Source organism: Cebus imitator, unplaced genomic scaffold (genome assembly GCF_001604975.1).
Source record: "Cebus imitator isolate Cc_AM_T3 unplaced genomic scaffold, Cebus_imitator-1.0 Scaffold261, whole genome shotgun sequence".
Lineage (NCBI taxonomy): Eukaryota > Metazoa > Chordata > Mammalia > Primates > Cebidae > Cebus > Cebus imitator.
Window position 1 is genome coordinate 6,709,485 of NW_016107576.1, and position 9,298 is coordinate 6,718,782.

Below are 9,298 nucleotides of genomic sequence, written 5' to 3' on the forward strand. Positions count from 1 at the left end.
AAAACTACAAAAAATTAGCTGGGCATGGTGGCGCGTGCCTGTAATCCCGGCTACTCAGGAGGCTGAGGCAGGAGAATTGCCTGAACCCAGGAGGCGGAGGTTGCAGTGAGCCGAGATGGCGCCATTGCACTCCAGCCTGGGTAACAAGAGCGAAAAAAAAAAAATTATTATTGGTAAGTGGGACAAGTTAGCTTGGGAAGAACAGGGGTCTTTTACCTTATCCAAGAAGCCGTGATCATCAAAAAAGAATGTGTAAGAAACACTGATCTTGTACAGCGCTCATGTTTTCTAGTTGAGAAAACTTAACTCTAGAAAGGGAGAATTGAATTTACCTATTTAGTGAATTAATGTTTCCCCCAAATAGTTCCTGAGCTCAGGCTTTGCACCAAATGCTAGAGATGTAAAATTAACAAGTCTCTACCCTTGAGGAGCTCCTAAAGTCATGGAAGATGATCTTTATAGATTTAATATATAATCACCCACAGTCTTTGCTTGGTAGATCTGCTGCGTGCTGGGCTCTATGCTAGGAGCAAATCAGCCGTAATCTATGCTGGCTTGCTGCCCAGTGAAGACACAGACATTGGACAAACTATCCCAACAAAGATGTGAAACATTTTAACTCTAATCCAAGTCTATTGCAAGGAGGAGTGGAGGACTTAGGAAAAGGACAGCGTCTGTGAAGGCCTGGTGGCAGGAGAGGTCCTGGTGCATCTGAGTGGCTGCAGTGGGAGTGATGACAGGTCGCTCTAGGAGGAAGATTGGGGACAGATTCTGCAGGTCTGCTGGGTCTTGTGAGTAGCCCTAGAGTGTGGTCAGAATCCACACAGTGACGTACAATGCACAGAGGGAGCAGCACGAAGAGTGACCCCACCTGGAGGATCAGGGAAAGGCCCGTGGACATGGATCTGGGTTTAAAGGACGCCTTGTCTCTCTCTCAGCCTGGTGTGGGGAAAAGCATATGAAGGGCAGGATCAGAACATGTTCAGAAAAGTTCCTGTGGCTGGAGGGCCAGGAGGTGGCGATGGAAGGTGAGGTTACAATCGGGGTCAGATCCTGAGAGCTCTCTAGACCAAGCAAGAGCAACCTGAGAAAAAGGATCCATCAGCTTCTCAAAAAAAGCACTTAGCCCATGAGTGCCAGGGCAGGTCCAAGGGAGTAGCTTGTCCAACATCTTCTCTTTAAGGGCAGACTGAGACCCCTGCCCGCTCTGACATCCTCTGACTCTCAAATGAGATTTGCAGACTCAACCACTGCAGCCTCGGAGGCTGTTGCTGGATAATGAGGAAGATGTAAGATGTGGCATACACACTTGGTGGCTTCAATAACAGAAGTGTGTTCTGTCACAGCTCTGGACACCAGAAGCTGGATGTTGGCAGGGCCATGCTCCCTCCCAAGGATCGAGAAAAGACCTCTTCCTTCTTCTCACCGATTCTCATGGCTTCAGATGCTCCCTGGCTTGGGCGGCTTCTCTCTAGTCTCTGCCTCCACCTTCAATGGCCCTCACCTCTTCTCTCTGTGTCTGTTATCCTTGGATTTATGGCCCATAAATTAAACCAAGATGATCTGCTTCTTTTGAGACCCTTAATTCAGTTACACCTGTGAAGAATTTTTTTTTTTTTTGCAAGTAGGATCACACCCGCAGGCTCTAGAGATTAGGATGTGGACATATTAAGGTCCATGATTAACCCACTAGCAGCCTTGGCGTCTACCACTAGATTTGTTCTGCACAGCTGCTCACAACAGTCTGATAGTCTCATAGGACTTTCTAGTGTTTTAAACTTTTTTTTTTTTTTTTGAGATGGAGTCTGGCTCTGTCACCCAGGCTGGACCGCAGTGGCATGATCTTGGCTCACTGCAGCCTCCATCTCCCGGGTTCAGGAGATTCTCCTGCCTCACTCCCCCAAGTAGCTGGGATTACAGGCACATGCGACCACACCTAGCTAACTTTTGTATTTTTTAGTAGAGAAAGGGTTTCAGCATGGTGACTAGGCTGGTCTCAAACTCCCGACCTCAAGCCTGCCCACCTCAACCTCCCAAAGTGCTGTTAAACTGTTTTTAAGATCTTTGTTTATGCCAAAGCAAAATGAGAAAAGGGCAATTCTCCACACTGGCAAAATTGTTACTACAAGATTTTCACTTGGTTTTACTCCACACCCAAGTCCTGGGCCCCTGTACACAGGTTGTGGAGGTCTGGCCAGCGCTGATTTTCATCCAGTCTCAATAACAAAGGCTGTGTCACCTCTGTAACCAAATGCAAGAAGACAAGAGGCAGGAAGCCTCATGAACTCACTGAGATCCCAAGGCGCCTTGGCGTCCATTCAGGAATGAGAGTCTCAGCAAATGCTTGTTGTCTGTGGGGCTTGAACGCATGAACTCTGCTCAGTGAGGCGTCCCTCCCATACCCAGCACTCCATGGTTATCTGATGCCTTTGCTCACAATACCTGGTTCTGAAAAATCAAATTAAATATAAAGTCTCTCTGCCACTGAGCAGTTCATTGGAACCCTCCTAATAAAAATTCTTTTCAATGTACCACTTGGTGGAATTCTGTGTAATTCTAGACAAGAAAAATTATTTCAGAAATATGTTCCTGTATTCAATGGTGTAATGAATCCAATTCTTCCTATCACTCAGCACCGAGATTGCTGGTGTGACTGCGTGTTAAAGACAGCTTGTTAAGGGGACGCCTTAGCTATCCCTGCAGCACGCCCAGCCACCGGTCCACATGGGAGCCGCCTTATCTCCTTTCTACGGCTACGATTGTGGAAGAGAAAGATAATGAGGTTTCTGTTGTTTTTTAAAAACCATGTCACAAAAGGTAAATAGAAACGTAAGCCCCAAAAGACATTTCTCCATGAACACAACTTCTGAAAATATTTTGTACAAAGAAGTCCATCATGCTACCTTCTCCAAAACCCTCGCAGAAGAAAACCACGTGGAAATTCGTCTAAAAATAAAGTTGGAGTGTTCCTTGTGGCTTGTTCAAGACATGGCTGTCCTTGAAAACTCTTCAGACTCCTCACCCAGACTGCTGGGGAGCTGTGAAGGCCGGTCTGAATCACTGAGGTTCACGTGAGACCCTATTTGAAAAGGAGTGTTGTTTCATCGTGCAGATCTTAACACTGCACAGAACCATTAAAGGTGGCTCTAGAAACAGGGCCTGCTGATCCAACTTCAATGAACTGATAAAAATGTCTATAATTAGCAGCACTAGTTTTTATATTTCACGTGAAAACCACGTATTTGCTTGTGTAAGTTAAACATACTCATTACAATGTTATTTTCCCCTTCTACAGAGAGCACACTTTTGACTAATCAAGGCTGAGTTTTTAGTGCTTGGGATTTTCATGTGTGTGGATTCGTATGTTTCACAGGTTCCTAAATGCCACAAGTCAGAGGCCAGAGCACTTGAAATGTGAACTGAGTTCACAGAATCACCACTGTCAATCGGGACATTTCAACGTGTTTTCCTGACACATCTGTGTCAATCGTCATTGGTACAATTAAAACTATTTTAAATCTAAGTTCCCTTCCTTAGACTTTTTTCATCAGTGCCAACCACAAAAGAGCCATTGAAGCATGATTCAAATTTTCGAGCATGTGAGGGCCAGGGAAGTGTCTCAAAGCTGGTGTGAGCTGCTCAGGCGTGGGAGCTGGGGGCAGAGTGTGCAAGAGCACTGCCTGTGAGCAGCATACCCTCATAGGCTCTGCCGTTCCAGCCTTTCCTGCAGAGCTGAGTCAGACAGACAGTGCTACGCAGGAGCTCCTTCTCACAGTAGAACTTTGCCGAAAGATACTCATAAGCTGGAATTGCCAGAGGCACTTTTTGGCTTGGAACATCACGCAATGTCCGGATGATCATTTGCACATCAGAATCTATGTTGTGGAACAGCCAAGATAAGAGAGGCAGATTCAGCAAGTGGAATTCTCACTTTGATTCGTAAGCACTTGGCCTTTAACACAGAACCTCTCTTCGTCCAAATTCTGCTTCCCTTTGACTCCCTGATCAAGTGACCGGCCATGCATCCTCCCTTCTGCCCATCAAACCACAAAGAACCTGTTCAGTCCTGACTTTCTCTGCATTCCCCAAATCTGACCCAAACCTTTGGGTCAGAACTTTCCCATGCTACACCTGCTTTCTAGCTCCCTTGCTTTCCATTCCTTCCCTTGGTGCTATGCTTCTTTTTTTATTAAAACAAAAGGCCACCCTCGCACCTCAGCATCCTTCATCATCTCCGCACTCCCTGCCAGAGCCTGTCCAGCTTCCTGGGGGTTATCCATGTCTTTGAAGCATCTGGCTTCAGCCTCCTTCCCCTGCCTCCCTCCTGCACCCCTCCACCAACACGCCGTGCCATTTCTCACATGCTCATGGCCGTCTCTGAGCTCCAAGAAATGCAAGACCTGTGAACATGTGAGCACAACCCCAGATATTTCCAACTACCACAAATCAAGCAGGTGCTTTGTTAACCTGACAACGGCCATGGACGAAGTCCCGGGGCACAGAAGTTACACCCTCCTGTCTCTGTGGCAGATAGGAGCTGCTGTTAGTGTGTGCTAATCATTGAAATGTGTCCTCTTCATTCTGAGAAGCACTTTTTTTCTTTTTTTTAAATTTATTTTGTATTTCAATAGGTTTTTAGAAAGCAAGTGGTGTGTGGTAATATGAATAATTTCTTTAGTGGTGATATCTGAGATTTTGGTTTGCCCATCACCCAAGCAGTGTACACTGTACCCAGTGTACAGTCTTTTACCCCTCACCCTCTCCCACCCTTTCCCCCGAGTCGCCAAAGTCCAATGTATCGTTCTTATGCCTTTGTAGCCCTCATTGCTTAGCTCCCACTTGTGAGTGAGAACATAACGATGTTTGCTTTTCCAGTCCTGAGTTATAACACTAAGAATAATAGTTCCCGATTCCATCCAGGTTGCTGTGAATGCCATTATTTCATTCCTTTTTATGGCTGAGTAGTACTCCATGGTGTGTGTGTGTGTGTGTGTGTGTGTGTGTGTGTTTTCTTTATCCACTTGTTGATGGATGGGCATTTGGGCTGGTTCCACATATTTGCAATTGCAAACTGTGCTCTGAGCGTCATTTTCATGCAGATTCGTGGGGTCCTGCTAGCTGCCCAGGGGACATGCTTCGCTTCTCGTCTAAACTCAATTCTCCTTCCAGCTGACTTTCTGCACATTGGAGGAACCACTGAGTGTGCATGTTAGAAAGTCTGCTCCATGGAATGCCAGTTCAGCTGCAGGCCAAAGACTGTTTATTGAGCAAGGACTGTTCACTGCTCTCTCTTTGTAATAAGAGGCTCCTGGTTTGGTTTTCTCTAGGATTCCTCAAATCCTTAAATCAGGTTTTAAAGGGTAGGTAGGAGGGCATCAGAGCATGTAAACGTCCCCAAACTCAGTGTTCTTGGAATTGTATTTTCAAGTTTTCTTTAAAGCAGCATTTGCACTGTTTTTCTGCCGAGCTTATTTTGAAATACACCATCTTAGAGTTTTCTGTTGTCATTCCTGTGGGCAACTGCAGACTAAAACCCTGCCATGAAAAGTCATTCCCACAACATTTACTTTTCTATTTCCTGGATGAGGTTTTCAAGTGGGACATCTGGCTATTTTCTGTCTGTATTAATTTTCTGGGGCTGCCATAACCAAGTCCCGCAGTCTGGATGCTTAAACAACAGAAATTAATATTCTCACCGTTTTGGAGGCTGGAAGTTGCAGATAAAGATGTTGGCAGGTTGGTTTCTTCTAAGGCTGCTCTTCTGGAGTTGTAGACGGCCATCTTCTCCCTGTGGGCTTCTCCCTGTGTGTGTCGTGTCCAAAATTTCTCTTCCTATAAAGACTCCAGTCATAATGGATTAGGGCCCACCCTAGTAACCTCATTTCAGCTTACCTCTTTAAAGACCCTGTCTCGGCCGGGCGCGGTGGCTCACGCCTGTAATCCCAGCACTTTGGGAGGCCGAGGCGGGTGGATCACGAGGTCAAGAGATCGAGACCATCCTGGTCAACATGGTGAAACCCCGTCTCTACTAAAACTACAAAAAATTAGCTGGGCATGGTGGCGCATGCCTGTAATCCCAGCTGCTCAGGAGGCTGAGGCAGGAGAATTGCTTGAACCCAGGAGGCGGAGTTTGCGGTGAGCCGAGATGGCGCCATTGCACTCCAGCCTGGGTAACAAGAGCGAAACTCCGTCTCAAAAAAAAAAAGACCCTGTCTCCCGATACAGTCACACTCTGAGGTCCTGGGGGTTAGGATTTTAGTATATGAGTTTTGGGGTATAGCCCTTAACACTGCCAGAGCTTGAAAGCTGGATTTGCAGAAGGGTGATTGTAAGTGATAAGAGAGGGGGAACATTCCCTGTGATGGTACAGGAGGGAACCACCCTTTGTAGTAAGAAGGGTGGGGAGTGAAGGGAAGATGTGGGAAAGGCGTCCTCGGCCAGGAGCTGGCCCCATCTTGGTGTGCTTGGTACCCGGGCAGAGGGCATGCCATGTACGGCACATGGACACTCTTGTTTAATTATCCAGCAACTCTAAGAGGTAGGTACTAGTATAACCATGACTTTGCCACCCCGGTTGTTGAGGCTCAGAAGAGTTTAGTTTCAGAATTTGCTGAGGCTACAAGTGATTACGTGGTACACTTGGGCTTTGAACCTAGGCAGGTTTACACCAAAGCCAATATCACGAGCATATCTCAGTGTGCCTAGAAACTTACCAGCTGCACACCTTTATAAAAGTCATATTTCTAGGCCTTGATTCTCATCTGAAAAATGGGACTAATGAAACAGATGTCCCCTATGTCACTGAGGTATCGGAAGTCTCTTTGCAACCTCAGTAAGAAAAGCCAGAACGACTAAGGAGAAATAAGAGAGACTACAGTGATCTTCCTAAAATACTCTCAGACTTTAGGTTCCCCCCAGGACCATGATCAGTTCGTTCATTCATTCATTCATTCGCTTATTCAATGATTCAGTGTATACTAAACATCTCCTCTGTATAATAATAATACCAATCATAGTAGCTAACATTTGCCAGAGATAACAAGGGTCAGGACATTTCCCTGATGCTTTCTCATTTGTTATCCATCAAATGTTTGCAAACCCATGCTAAGAATAATGGCGAGAAAGAAAGAATTTATTCCAGGAGCTGAGCATTCAGTGCCCCAGGGAGAGAATCCTAGAAGACCCTTTTCGTCCTCATGTCTTTTTGTCATCACACAAGAAGCTTATGAAGAATGAAGGCAAGGCACTTTGAGCACAAAATGGGATTAGCAAGGCTACGAAGTGAACGACATGAAAAATGAAAGAAGGTGGGCTGGGGTGGCAGAGGCAAGAGGAGAGAGGGAGGAAAAGAGAGAGAGAGAGAGACCCAGAGAGAGAGAGAGAGAAGGAAGAGATGGTTGGGGTAAGTTTAAAGGCAGGAATGCCAAACCTCACACTTGGATTATTTGCTGTGAGTGCAATAGCAGCCCAAGAATTGTTCTGAACCTCCAGGAAAGTCTACCGTGCACAGCTGTGAGGCCGTAGTATTTTGGGCAGCCACCACTGCGCAAAAGAACTGGGCTGATGCTCAGCAAGGCAATTTCGTGTGAAAAAGTAAAGCTACCAACAAAAGCATGATGCAAAAGAAAAGGATATAAACCAAAGAAGCCAGCGGTAACTATGAGAACTAAAATTCCTCCCGGAATCCTTGCAGATACTGGAATTTCCACACACCTGGGAAGAGGCTACACCACCTTCTATTTGATGACAAAAGAAGAGACTGACTTTGAGAGATATTTGGGTTGTTCTCTTGGAAGATCTTTCAAGGCCTTTCAAAGGATCCATATCTCAAATATAAGATTCGAGCCAAAACGAGAAAACAAATCACCATGTGTGTTGGCTTCCTGAGCGATTAGATGGTCCTTTTGCATTTGGAATCTGCAGACTCGATCTTTTTTTTATTATTATTATTTTTTTATTTTTGAGACAGAGTCTTGCTCTCTCACCAGGCGCCAGGCGGCAGTGCAGTGGCGCGACCTTGGCTCACCGAAAACCTCCGCCTCCCGGATTCAAGCAATTCTCCTGCCTCAGCCTCCCGAGTAGCTGGGACTACAGGCACGCACCACCATGCCCAGCTAATTTTTGTATTTTTTTTAATAGAGACAGGGTTTCACCATGTTGGCCAGGATAGTCTCGCTCTCTTGACCTCGTGATCCACCTGCCTCAGCCTCCCAAAGTGCTGGGATTACAGGCGTGGGCCACCGTGCCCAGCCTAGACTTGATCTTTGAGTCTCAAGCCAGAAGAGACCTTGGGTGTTGGGATAGAAACAGAAGATGCTTCTCCCTTCCCAGGGGACACAATCTTGGTTGTGTGAGTGGCTTTGAAGGATGCCAGAACCTGTGGAGGACAAATACCACACAGGAAGTGAATGCTGGCCCACGGCAGGGAGGGTGAGTAGAACCCGGCATTCGTAACTCTGAAGAGCGCTGACAAATGCTTCCGGTACTGCTGTTCCAGCAGCTGTCTTGGAATACTCTGGAGTCACAGAGCTACTTAGGTTCTTACTGAGAGACTCAAAATCAGTGGGAAGGCCAGGTCCACAGAGAATCATCTCAGAGTGCTAAATAGGGTGCATTCCAGGCAACATGAATAAATCACTAAGTTCAAAGTTTCAGGATGTCATAAGAAAACACATAGTCAAAAATACATATATGATCTGGCTGGGTACAGTGGCTCGTGCCTGAAATCCCAGCAGTTTGGGAGGCCAAGGCGGGTGGATCACCTGAGGTCAAGAGTTTGAGACCAGCCTGACCAACATGGTGAAACCCCATCTCTACTAAAAATGCAAAAATTAGCCAGGCCTTTTGGCAGGTACCTGTAATCCCAGCTACTTGGGAAACTGTGGCGGAAAAATCACTTTTACCTGGCAGGTGGAAGTTGCAGGGAGCCAAGGTCATGCCACTGCACTCCAGCCTGGGCAACAGAGTGAGACTCCATTAAAATATATATATGTGTGTGTGTGTGTGTGTGTGTAGCTGTATAATCAAAGTGTTCAATCATATAGGAAACTTCATTTGAAAAGCAGATTCCACAAAGAAAAGAATTTCCTGGCTTTGGTGGATGTGGCAGGAATAACATACATAGCAACATGTTTTTATGGATCAGAGTTTCCAAAACCTAAATCAAAAACAGAAAGTAGTGGATTATCTACCTCACTATCTGAGAATATACGTAAATCACACACACACACACCCACACACACACATACACTCATGTATCCTGATGGAATTTAATTTGTGAAATTTCATACACATTTTT